Source organism: Equus asinus, chromosome 21 (assembly GCF_041296235.1).
Source record: "Equus asinus isolate D_3611 breed Donkey chromosome 21, EquAss-T2T_v2, whole genome shotgun sequence".
NCBI classification, from domain to species: Eukaryota; Metazoa; Chordata; class Mammalia; order Perissodactyla; family Equidae; genus Equus; species Equus asinus.
The window spans coordinates 96,214,072-96,227,429 of NC_091810.1; the positions used below are offsets into that span (position 1 = coordinate 96,214,072).

Sequence of the window (13,358 nt, forward strand, 5' to 3'; positions counted from 1 at the left end):
GTTATAAACATATGACTTGATTCTTGAGATGATTAGGCCCTAAATGATGATGGTAGCTTTATTATTACATTTTTAATATCTTTCAGTACCACTGTACTTTAGTACCATTGCATTTTTTAGTGTCATTTTTTAAATACCATTGTATGTCAGATACTTCACATGATTAACTATTTTACCAACCCCGTGAAATAAGTCTTATTGTTCCCATTTTACAGATTTCAGGAAAAAAAAAAGTAGGTTTGGAGAGAGAGGTAGCTTGATAATGGTCATAGAACTGATGCTGGATCTCTATCATGTTACTAAACTGCCTCTACTCCTTATTTATTGGGAAGCAAGGTAGGCAAAGCCGTTGTTTGGATACAGTTGGAAATTTATAGATTATACGGTACAGCCCCTGACTCAGAAATCTTACAACCTAGCAGGGGAAATATTAAAAGAAGTGGATTTTCAGCCACAATATAAAAAGTATAAGGGGTCACCTGAGACATCAAAATAATGGAGAGTTACACTGCTGGGTGCAGTAATGGCACAAGGCTCCTTAGAGGAAACAACTTTAAAGCTGAACTATCGAAGTTTTCATTAGGTGGAAACGAGTTGGGATAATAAATTTTTGGAGCATTTTGGAGAACTGGAAAAACATTTTAACATTACATAACTGTAATATCGAGCCACTTTTTTTCTATTCTATGGTCCTACCATTGGAGGTATTCTGTGACCTTGACTTTGCGGTTCTTCTCAGGAAGTGGGTTATGTGAAGAGAGGATTTTATTCTTGTGAGAAGCCTCTGTTTCCATTTTGAAGTGCATTTATTCATGTATTCGTATATCAAGCATTGTGCATTGAGCACTGTTGTAGATGCTGGGGAAACAGTGATGGGTAAGACTAGGTTTCTACCCTCGGAGTTGAACCTCAGTCTAGCGGGGAGAGACAAAGAGTAAACCAGTAAACAAGTACACTTTTAAAAAGGAGAAGGGATGCTGCTTTACTGGCCGGCCTCCTGAGGTGGCCTCCCTGAAATGGCGATATGCTAGTGGCCATATTGACCATTACTCTGGGAAGAGGGGCCCAGGAAGAGTGATGGGCAAGAGCAGAGGCAGGAGTGAGCCCAGTATGTCTGAGATGCAGAAAGGGGGAGCCCAGGTCTCAGACAGCGGTGGGAGGCGGAGCTCAGGAGCTTGGCTGATGGAGGGCCCAAGTCACCCAGGTTGTTGGCCATGGAAAGGAGTTGTGCATTGTGAGCAAATATTTGCGAGGACATGCACATGCATGGACTGGGGAGAGGAGGTTCAGTGAATGGCCCAGTCATTATCTGTGTCTAACACAAGCCAGGAAAAACTGTTTGAAGAGAAGCAGGAATTGCCACATAGATCAAAAGCTTTCTTAGGAGATAAGTTATTATCTTTAGATAAATTTCAGATAAACTGAGTTTACTTTCGGAGATTAACTACATTCTCTTGCCTTTTCATTTCCATAATAGTTGTGGGTTTGATGAAAGTGAAAAGGGCTCAGATATTATTTAAACTTGTCAATTTAAGATTTTTCACCGAAATTGCTGTAGAATGATTGACCCTATTCATGGCCATTGAAGATAGGTACACAGATGTCTGGTAATGGGGTCCTCAGGCACCCCCGTTTTCCGCGTGGATATGAAGCAGAAAAGACTAAAGAAGGGGCCGTGCTCTATCTCCAGAAACAACAGATGTTCCCTTGTATTTTCTTGCCAAATCCCAGTGCCAGTGATGGTAGGGACCCCCACAGCATCAGCCTGTTCCTCTGATGGTAGCAGTAATTTACTCTGCATTTTCGACAACAATTATAAATTTTTATTTTTACCATCTCAAGAGATCTAAATGACCCAGTCATTACCTTTTAAATCCCAGAGTTAGTTGCACACAACTTTTGGGGGGGGGAGTTGGGAGGTTGAGTGTAATTTGAGAAGGAAATATAAGTAGCTTACTGAAAAGGACATCTTCCTTTTGTTGTTGTTGGGTAAACGGACTCAAGATCTTTTAGTTAGGGACCACAAGAACAGATGTCCTCCCTCTATACTTAAGAAGCTAATGACAATTAGTATGGCTTCTTCTATTGCTGGTTTGGGTCAAGAACTAACAATGAAGATATACTAGTGGCCTCGAACTGAATGTGTGCTAGGAGGATACAGTGGGTGGGGCGGAGAGAAACACAATCAGGATTTCTTCAAGGCAGGCCGTCATGATACCATAGGAGCCAGAAGCTAACTTTTGAGTGCTCCTGACAACACTCAAATGGAAAACCATTATGCTACTGGTATTGGGAAGTGTGGATCGGTCCAGATGACTTGTGTGCTATGTGACCAATGCAGTCCCTCCTATCACATAAATATGTGAGTATGATGACTCACCGTATTATCAGATTATTGCAAAGTGTAAGATGGTGTGCCATTTCCAAGTGCATGTGTGTGAGAGAACAGATGCGTGAATATCTGCAATGAGTGAACATAAGAGAACACTCCAGAAACGTGAAGCTGCTCTCTGACCTGCTGTTTTCCATCGGTGGGCACATTAACCAAGAAGCAGATCTACTGAGCGTGTGCAGTAGCAGATTTTCTTCACTAAGAGAAGCACACACTTTCTGACGTGAACTGGGTTCAGAAGAAGAGCGTAGAAAGCCCATGTGGGCTTGGGGCATGACTCTATTTACTGGACTTGGGCTGGCGCTGGCCCTCCAGAACTGGATGCTGAAGATGCCTCCTTCAGAGCCAAGGAGTCTCTCCTCCTGCCTTATTTGGCTGTGTTCCTCTGGTTGGTAGCCCATCAGGTTGGAAAAGAATCTCTTTCAGATGAGTAAACGTTCCCCGTTCTGTTCTCTGGGTGATGTCGTCATTCCTGTGGCCCAAGTGTTTGTTACTAAATAGTACTTAGCAACACATAATCATTACTTTCTCCTCTTAGAGTCCAAGCATGTTTGTTCTGATGGAGTTGAGAACACTTTTCAGGGAGGTAGGAGTAAAAGCTAAGAAGAGGGAAGCTATGTCTGCGAGGCATTGAGTTGTGTTACTTAAAAAAAGCAAGGAGACGACTAAATTTTATCCTGTGGCAACTGCTTTGACCGGGTAAAAAAAAAAAACAAAGAAAAAAGAAAAAATTCACATATGGCTCCAGAGGAGATGGTTTCCATGCAACTGTGCATCACATACCCTCTTTAAAGTGGTAGATGACGGGCTTGGCTGGGCTTGTCCCTCCCGTGTCTTTCCTTGTAAAGAGGGCGGGGAAAGTTGCACATAAGAAAGCTGTGCTGGCCCATTAAGAGCGATGTTTCTAAAGGGCCTGTTTATCATTCCAGGGAACACTTGGGATTCCCTTTTAATTACATCCTACCTGTCTGTTCAAAAAACTGTAGGAGGTTCTGTCTTTTACCTTGTGAAAAGTAGCTGTACATTTCTCATAGTTGTAATTTGATTTTGATCCTCATATTTTGAAGAGACCTGAAGTTTAACATGAGCTTATTTAAAAAATATTCCAGATTTTTAAGCGCATAATTATCCATTTTAAATAATAACAACAGCCGTACTTTATCAAAGGCCTGAGCTAGGTTAGGTTCATTCTCACATAGTCCTTCATCATTGCGATTCTATGAGGTAGATGTTTTAAATTCCCAGGAAAGTGAGACATGGAGAGATTGTCCAGAAGCTTCTGCCTAAGAACGGACTCCAAAGACTGTCTTCATTTCACAGGGGCCAAGGCCATGGGCAGAGCAACAGCCTCTGAAATAACACTCCCTCATTCTTCTCAAAAGTGTGGTGCACACTCAGGGCGCTGCTCCAAGTTGGTGTGGGAGGAGGGAACGCCCTGTTGCCGAGAGCAGACACAACCTGGGCAGGAAAGCCAGGCGGCAGCAGCCGTGACTCTTGCCCGTGGAAACTGGAGCATGTGTCCTCTGTGGCCTGTGTATACCTGCTGCCAATAGCCCCACAGTAGACAGTGTTTTCCCTTTAGTCACCCAGCACTTTAGTCACAGAGGAAATAGGTTTACTTCAGTTGGCTCCTTCTTCCAGCACAGTGAGGAAGATATCCAAGATTGTGCCAAGAATCATCCATGCACTCCCTTTTCCAAATAATTAATTTTGGCTGCTTCATAGAAATTGGATATTTGGTGTCAAATATGCCTTTTTCTATAAGTTGAAGTCTAACCTAACAAAGTGGACACCTCCCAGGGCCCATGTAGAGTTCTCAGGATTTAGGGACCCTGGCAAACCGTTTACAGCTTCTTCCAAGAGAGACCTACCAGAACTTTGTACGAATCAACAGATTTCAAAGTCCTCCCCAAGGGAAAACTGTGCTGGCTAAGAATGTAATTTAGACTATCTTTAGATAGAACGCCTTCCTGAGCAGAGAGGCCTGGAGTGGCCAGCCTCTTTTATATAGTTAGCTTTTTCTTTACTTAAGTGTAAAGACTAAATGACAGGTGGGAAAGTGCTTTTCAGGAACGTGGGAGTCGTGCAGCTGCAGCAGGAAGAGACTGTGCAGGAGTAAGCACGTGGGTAGGAGTTACAGACTACCGCTCCTCTGCTTGTCTCGAATAATGCGCATAAACATCTTTACAATGGCACCTGAACAGAATCAATAAACTCCTATTAAAGCCACTTGATACATTATTTAAAATAAGCACATATTATCTTTTTATATCCAGGAAGAGGAAAAAAAAAATCTTACATCCAGGAACAAAGATAAAAAAGAGCCTTTAACTTTCACAAAACAGAAGATAATACAATTGGATTTTCGTATATTAATTCAAAAGCTGACAAGCTATACTCTCCGAAAGTACAAGAGAGAAGCTGGCTTTGTCTCTAGATGTCACAGTCGTACAAGATTAAACCCAGGAAATGAATGAAAGTAAATAGCAAAGAATAGAGCACGGGTGGATTAGGAACGATCAGTCACAGAGCTCTTCACTCTCTGCCTCTGGGGCTGTGTGCTGGACATGCGGCGTCTTACAGAAATAAACTCACCCATTCACGCAGCCAGTAATAGAATCCTGTGTTACGAAAGAGGAGGAATTCGGGCAGTGTGGAGGTGTGCCCTGCGTACTGTGAGGGCTCCCCCGTGGCTCTAATTCCAGACACTTGAATTCTATGAAGAAAAGGGGAGATCGTAAAAATGATGATAACTGTCTATCTTTGAGTTCAGATTCACCTGCTCAAACTCTCGTTCTTCTCTTTCATTACACTTTGCAAATTTGTATTATTTACTTAGCGGGTTATAATTATTTACTCTTTCATATCTATTGTTCCTGCTGGGTTGTATGTTTCAAGAGGCTTGAGACCTAGTTTCACCCATCCTATAGTCTTGGATTCTAGGAAGGGCTGGAATTATGTCAGGTGCTCAGCAACTATTTGTGGACGGGACCAAAGAGACTTAGAGTGAAAACGCAGCAGTTACTGATGAGCTGGTAAAGTTTGGACAGGGAAAAGAATGTTCAAAATTGTCTAAAAATGCGTTCATTACTGGGGAGGCCAGAAGGGGCCAGGTCCTGTCAGCAGTTACTCATTGCTAAGCCTGGGGCAGAAATGCGGGCATTCAGATCCACCCAGGTGTGGCCAGGAGGGGCATTTGGACTGATGGCACCTTCACAAAGGCCATAAATTAAGAATTCTAGGGCCGGCCCAGTGGCGCAGCCATGAAGTGCGCATGTTCCGCTTCAGCGGCCCAGGGTTCGCCAGTTTGGATCCCAGGCACGGACATGGCACCGCTTGGCAAGCCATTGCCATGATAGGCGTCCCACATACAAAGTGGAGGAAGATGGGCACGGATGTTAGCTCAGGGCCCGTCTTCCTCAGCAAAAAGGAGGATTGGCAGCACATGTCAGCTCAGGGCTAATCTTCCTCAAAAAAAAAAAAAATCCCCACATTACCTGCAAATGAGATTCAAATGAAAAATGCCCTATTAACTTATTTGCATTTGTGTTTTAACTATGTTACTTTGTTGAATGAATTTATAAAATATACTAAAATTTGCAGAAGAGTTTTTATCTCCAAAAAATATACTTGATGTGTGTGTGTGTGTGTACACTATATACTATATACTATATAGTCTGATACAAATAAATCCAAAAGCACGTGCCCCAGGACACTCCATCTCTCAGAGGCCCGGATGTCATTCTCAAGGGGCACTCATGATCACAATTTCTTAGAAAGAAATGGTACAGAATTTTACGTAAATAGCAACCTAAGCATTATGAGCATATGTAGGATTATCCTCTGTGTGGGCTTGACTGTTCATCTAGTTTGTTTTTAAGACCATAGGCCAGTAATACTCACCTGGTATAAAGCGAAACATATTTTGGTTGCCTAAGAGGCAGCATTCCAACTAGGTGCATGACCAGGGGGCACCACCATCTTGGCTCCCGACAACTCATCCTGACTCCCACATCCTAGAAGCTTATGGGCATCGGTTTACCCACACTTAACTCTGTTTGAGACAGAGCTTCCTGTAGAGAATACTCTTTCTATTGAGCCAAATAAACTTTACCTGCCAAAGGGAGAAAATGGGGCAGGTCAATGGACTGTCACTGATTCTGGATAATTTCATTTCCTAAACTCTAGCTCAGCCGTAGGAAACCTTGGCTGCACATAGCAATCATCTGAGGAACTTACAAAAAAATATTGATGCTTGGGTGCCGCTCCCAGAAATTCTCATTAAATTCATCCAGGTTGCACTCTATTGATCCAAAGTATAGCCAGAGTCAAGAACCACTGCCCTAGTTTCATCTTATTTCTAGGATGGGCTCCTAAATGCCATCTCATACGCCTCTTGTGAGGGTTCAAAGAGATAATGTGTGTAACTAGAGTCTCTAACGTGTCTGAATTCACCAGTTTCTCTTCTTCCTTTATTGTGGGGGTCGGGGCGGGGGGGGGGGGGGGGGCGGGGCAGGTGAATAGAAGGGGAAGGAAGTCAGGGTGGGGAGTCTGGGAAAGTGGAAAGGAGGGACCCTTCCCCAGAGCCCTCCTGGTTCTACCAATTAGCAGTTTATTAGGGTTAACAAGCTAGCCTTTGTCAAAGCAAACACTTGTGAAGGATTAAGCCTCATTCTCCCCTTGGTGCGAATGACTTTAATCAGATAATCTCCTATCACCTAGCTGAGGCTTTGTTATTGAAGGTCTGGGGGAGAGGGGAGTGTTGCAAGGCCAGCCTGGGATTCCCTGAGGGCAGGCTGAGGAAGCCAGCTGTCTGGGAGCCCCAGGGTCTGGGAACTAGAATCCACACTTAGTAGGCTAATGGCAGCATGAAAATAAGAAAAAAAAACTTTCTCCCCATGCTGCTGGGGCAATGATTTGTTAAAAGAAGCGTTCACCGTGATCTAAGTCGCTCGGCCCTTCACGACTTTTCTGTCTTTCTTTCTGCCATGAAGCACTTAATATGTGCCAGGCAATGTTACCCTTTGCCAGCTGCTTGGGAGTCAGCGAGGAGCAAGGCCGGGCCCAGCCCTACCCTCCTTGCCATCTGCTGGGCACATGGTGAGCATTCAGGGTTTGTTGGATTTAATGGAATGGTTTTATTTGCTACACTCTTTTCCAAATGTGGGTTTTTCCCCACGTCTGTCCCCACCAAATAGACTAGACTGTGAGCACCTTCAAGAGGTCTTAATAATTTCTATATCCTCAGTGCCAATCACGGCGCTTGGCACATAGTCCATAGTTGGTGTTCAGTAAATATTTGTTAGATGAATTAAAGAGCAATAGCCAGCATACTGTGGCCTACGTTAAGATATTGGAATTAATTTGTGTCTGCACTGCTGAGTTCCCACGCTGTTGGACACGGCAAAGAGGCGAAGAGAGAAAAAGGTGCATATACGAAGCTCCCGCCATTTATTAATGCGACAAAAGTTGTTCCTATTCAAAAGTCCCTTTAGGACATCTTGCGAGACATGGTCTGGAGTAATTTCAAGAAACAGAGAGGGAAGAAGGAATAAGAGGGGCCAAGAAAAGATCCAGAGAGAGAGACCTCACACAACGGAGCGAAAGGAGAGAGGGATGCGGACTATCACAGAAGCCAGAAGGAAGGAACTTCCAACATGCAGTGAGTAGACAGATACAGCAGACAGCTAGGAAGAGAAAACTCAACCTTGCTATTGGCATTTGCAAAACTTTCTTTGCATTTAGGAACAAAGAAGGCAGTGGCTATATTTTTCATCAGCTTTTACTCTACATGGACAGAGTTAACATGTAGAAATGTTTGGATTATAGTACATAAAATAGTTACACTATAAGTTACATTTATACTGTAAGACCTATTAGATACTGTAAGACCTACTGGATACTATTTTTTAAAGACTACAAGGGGATTCGGAGCTAAGCCACAACCTACAATTTTATAAGATGATAGTGTTTCACGAGATTCATGTAACTATATTATATTATATTATAATATATAACTATTATATAGTATAAGCATGCCTAGGCAATATGGCCACTTTAACTTTCTGGCTACCTGTTTCATATTTATTTTTAACTTTTATTTATAAAAGGACCATTATTGTCTATTTTCTTTTCCTTAATGACAGTCCCTATGAGAAGACACGTATCTATGCCAGGTAGAGTGTTTAGAGATAAATTACACGTTAGACATATGAATTCTGGGTGTGGGACCCAGGCTGTGAGACACCACACTGTGGGGCAGGAGAATTGGCCCATTACGAGCTATGAGGTTTCAGGCAAGGGTTAATCTCCAGTCTCCATTACCTCAAGTGATAAATGAGGATGATAATGAATGACATGGGGGATGTCATTTGTTGTATAAAATTATATTATGAGGTTAAGTGGGAAAAAAATAAAACACAAATTTGCATAAATAGTACAACATCAACTACATAAAAAATGTGTTAAGAAAACCCCGGAAAGAAAGAAACTGTAATGTTACCAGTGACTATCTCTGGGAATTGGAATAACTGCTGATTTTTATAGGAGTACTCTATCTTCAGTAATTTTGAGTTTTCTCTACCGTGTTGACTTTAAGGACGAAATGCATCACCTCCTCACACACGTATGTCATTTCCTCAAAGGCATGGAGCTAGTTGTCTGCGGGATCCTCTTCAGCTCTGAGAAGTAAGATTCTAATGTTTACTCCATCTCACAGCTAAGGGTCTTCAACCAAACCACTTTCTTCGCCAGGCCTTCGGCGGTTGGCTGCCCCTGCCCTCCTGGCCAGGGCCCACTCTTCATGCACTTTCTGCCTTCTCTTCTGAGATGAGACCATTAGCAGCCAAGAGTGATCTTGTTATACCTGTGAAGGCAAAGCTGGATCCTGTGCCAACCCCACCTCCCCTCCCACCTCAAGTACAACCAAACGCTTCAATGGTCCCCACTGATTGCAGCTTTACATTTTGAATGTGATTAATTTGATGAAGACCTTCAGGTTAGGTGTCCTGTTGGTTTTTCTTCGCCATTGGATTTCCAGCCCTGGCGTGAGCTCAGGAAGCAAGACTCTAGCCCTGCGCTTCCCACTGCTTTGAATGGTCTTCCCCCAGATAGCCGACTTCCTGGAAGACTCTGCCTCTCTCCCACCACCTTGATCCCTGACCGTCCTGTTAAAAACACACCTCAGTCCCTCAGCCGGCTTTCTTTTACTTCATAGCACTTGTCTCCACCTGAAGTTACCTCCTCTGTTTATCTTTTTCTTTATATTTGTTCTTTGCTTGTTTGGTGCCTGTCTCCCTGCAGCCGACTGTAAACTCCGAGGGAAGCGATCGTGCTCTGCTGTTCACTTCTGCACCGCAGTCCCTGGGATGGGACTTAGCACGATCCACGCCCCGTAAACGTTTGTGAAATGAATAGAGGCGTTGTGTGAAAAGTATTTTTGTATGGAAAGAAGGAAGGAAGGATGGAAAAATGGAAATAAGAAAAGAACAAAAAAGGAAAGAAGGAAGAAAGAACTCTACAAGGACTCTCATATGGCTAATCTTCACATTCAGCTGGAGGAACCCTTACGCCTATATTACAGCTTCTTGTTGCCCCAGTGTTTTTAAGAAAAACAGTGAAAACGAATGGCCTGAGAGAGTCAGCAGACAGACGCGGGCTCTGCCCTGCCACAGTGCCGATGTTCTCTGGGCTAACAAGGGAGCAGGGCTGGAGGGTCTCTGATGTTCCACCCCCCATTACAATTCTGTGGTTCTAAACTTTTAATTCCGAAATGTAATTGCTTTCTATTTCCCTACTGCCAGATCCAAAATAATTATATTGAAGATTTAGATTCAACTTTTCAGTAAAATAGCTTAATTGAAGAAATGCAGAATCAAGTTAATATTTTAACTCAGCTTAAATCTTAATGAACATTTTAACACAAATTTATTGATTTTATATAACATTTTCACACTTGTATGATTTATACATTAAGTGGTATATATATTTTACATATATAAAATATATTACATAATATGCTATATACATACAATATATGATAGTATATATATATTATTTATATTTAAATACTGGGTATAACTTTTAAAACTTAATTGGTATGTGAAATATACTAAGGTCCTTGAAGGTAAACTAAATTCATTTAATTCTATCAAGTATATTTACTTATTCAGATACTTGAACAAGTTTGAATCCAGGCTAGAGAGGAGGGCGCCTCCCCTGCTGTGGAAGTTAATGGAGATACGTCTAAAGCATCTGCTTAAAGTGGATTTTCCACACAAGGAGAGTGTTTCCATCTCTTCACTGCCTTCCAGCAGCTTCTTCTCTTAACCACCTATATTTAAACATGGTCTAGAGTGCAAGGGACCCGAATGTGGATCTTGGTTTGAACACCATCTTTCAATGGATCTTTCTATCCTGGTATAATAAAGGAAGCATTCCTAAGTCAGCAATTTAAGACCTTTTCATATTTTGATTTTTAAAGAGCATACCTTCTTGGGATATTTTCATTTAGATAATTTTTTTTTTTATCCAGAAGAGGAAAATTACATCTGTTAGGCAGTAAGAGCTTATTGAGCTATAAATGTAGCGTGTAGAACAACAAAGACACTCACAATTCACACACACGCTCACACGCTTTCACAGGTGCCTTAAAGAGTCCCATTTGAGTGAAAAAGATAAATGCTATCATTTCCTTTATCTGCCTTATTGCTAAAGCAGGTAGCTGCTATTATCTCTAAAAACCATATTCCTTAAGTGTATTTCTATGGGGATTCACTGGCATAATTAAGACGGGAATGGTCTGAAATATTTCAGGGACCTGCAGAGAACATTCTTTGCTTTTCTGAAAGTGGACTTTTATTTCATCTGAAACTGTTTTCCATAATTTCCCTCTCCACCCACAAATGACCTTCTTTTTATGCTTACGGATACACTCTCTGGTGAACCAGTGGACTACAGGTGCCCTTCACACGAGTCGGAGAAGCCACAATGCTCTCCTGGCACCGAGGGGATAGCACTGGCATTCTAAGGGAGGAACTGTTTACTTTTATTACTATAATGCTTTTTAAATAATTTCCACAATTTGAAATGTGATTAGAATGCCACCAGTAGTTGTAAGCTGGTGACATGATTCAATAGTTTTAACATATGATCTCATGTTTGTTACAGTGCTTCAAAATTTTAAATGTCATTATTCACATTACAATATTATCAATAATAGTAAGTTAAGCTAAACCAGTGGCAGTGAATTTTTATATGACCATTTATTTTGGCTCATTTTTATGTCCTAGGTTGACCATTGTTTCATATGTTTTCTTAGCCATCCTTTTTTCCTTTATCTAATGCAAAATAACATTTTTCCCTCTTCTTTGCGATTTATTAGGATGTTTATTCCACTGTTTCTAATACTCAAGTGTCTTTCCCGGATTTCTTTGTATTCTGTTCAGTGGAGCAGAAAATTTGTCTCAGTTTCAATTTCTCTTTTGTTCCCAGAACTCGCCCCCTCCTCCAGTGTGAAAGTGGAAAAATAATTTCCCCTCTTGCACCATACACAGGTTCAAAGTCCTGTTTTTCACCATGTTGCTCCAAATAGTGAATTTTCTAACTCACAAGAGAAAAGAACTCCAAAGCTCTAACTCAGAAGTCTGCGAGGGTCTGAGAACAATTGAAAATAAATTCCTACGACCGGGATTAGACCTGAGCAGTTCGGTTCGGCTCATTGGACCCTGAGAGGGCATGGAAGCCACTAGGCACCAACCTGCTAGCAGATGCACAGGTGGCCCCGCTCAGAAGTCATGGTCCATTGTCATGGAGAAGGGGAGGCAAACTGAAGAAATTAAAAGGCAAGTAGCAAACAATCCAGTAGGTTCAGCCAGGGACTCTGGAGTCTCCCAAGGCTCCTCCCTTCCTCATTCCCCCATGAGTCATGCTTCCAGTCTGTCCACACCCATTCACCCTTCTTCTGCGGGCCTCCACCCCACACTGCCGGTCGCCCTCAGGCTGCTGCCACAGGGTCTTTCTGAATACAAGTCCAGACTCCACCGATCCCTTTGCTGTGTAAATTCGTCAAGTTCATCACACTTTTCAGAGTAAAGTTGAGACTCTGGACTAACACAGACCTACTCTCAGCTCATCTCCTGCCTGCCACTCCCTACACTTCTCCATCCCCCACCTCTCACACGCAGAGTGGCGGCCCTCCTACTTGCCACGCTCCTTTCTCCACTCCACCTGGACTCAACTCCCTTTCCAACTTGCTAATCTCTACACAGCTTTCAAGCACTCATTGAAATAACTCCTCCAGGAAGCCTTCCCTGATTTTCCTCAGGGCCCCCTTGGGCTTGCCTCCACCGTTTTAGCATTTATCGCTTAGGCAGGATTAATTGTTTTATTTGTCTCTTCCCTAGTAGAGGCATTGGCCTTAAGGGTAGGGGCTCTGTCTTATCCATTCTTGCATCTCTGGCATAGCAGGCACTCGATGCAGTCGATACAGTCGTTGAAATGAATGCTGAATTAGAAGCAAGGAAGTCCCCATAGCTTGGGGTAGCTACTGATTGGCAGATAGAGAACGCCCACTCCTGTTCTCTGAGGAAGGATCAGTGTCCTTTCACTTTGCTTCAACTGTGTGTGCGCTTGGGTACTTTTTAATGATTAACACTGAGAATTGGCACCATTTAATTAATTTATGTATAAGTTCTGGAGGGGAGCAGTGCACATCGTTAGCTCAGTGTTTTGTGGATCTAGCCAAGGGTCAAGAACTCAAGTCTGTTATTAACGCCTCTGGCAGTATTTCTGTACTTTCGCACCTTTCACGATGTTTTTTCATCTTCTCTTTAAGTCGGTCCCACCCTCTTGAACACAACAAAGCTGTAGGAAGATCATCACACCATATCCAACGTTTTGTCCAATATTCTGTTCAAAACATGGAACCAATTGTTCCTAATTAGGATCATCATTGAACGAATTACCC

The 13,358-nt window shown here is 42.5% G+C and overlaps 1 protein-coding gene across 6 annotated transcripts in view; it reads left to right on the top strand.

Annotated features, from left to right (window-relative positions):
* Window positions 1-13,358, top strand: part of MBNL1 (muscleblind like splicing regulator 1) — a 192,344-nt gene that overhangs the window by 8,289 nt on the left and 170,697 nt on the right. The gene's annotated exons all lie outside the window — the stretch shown is intronic.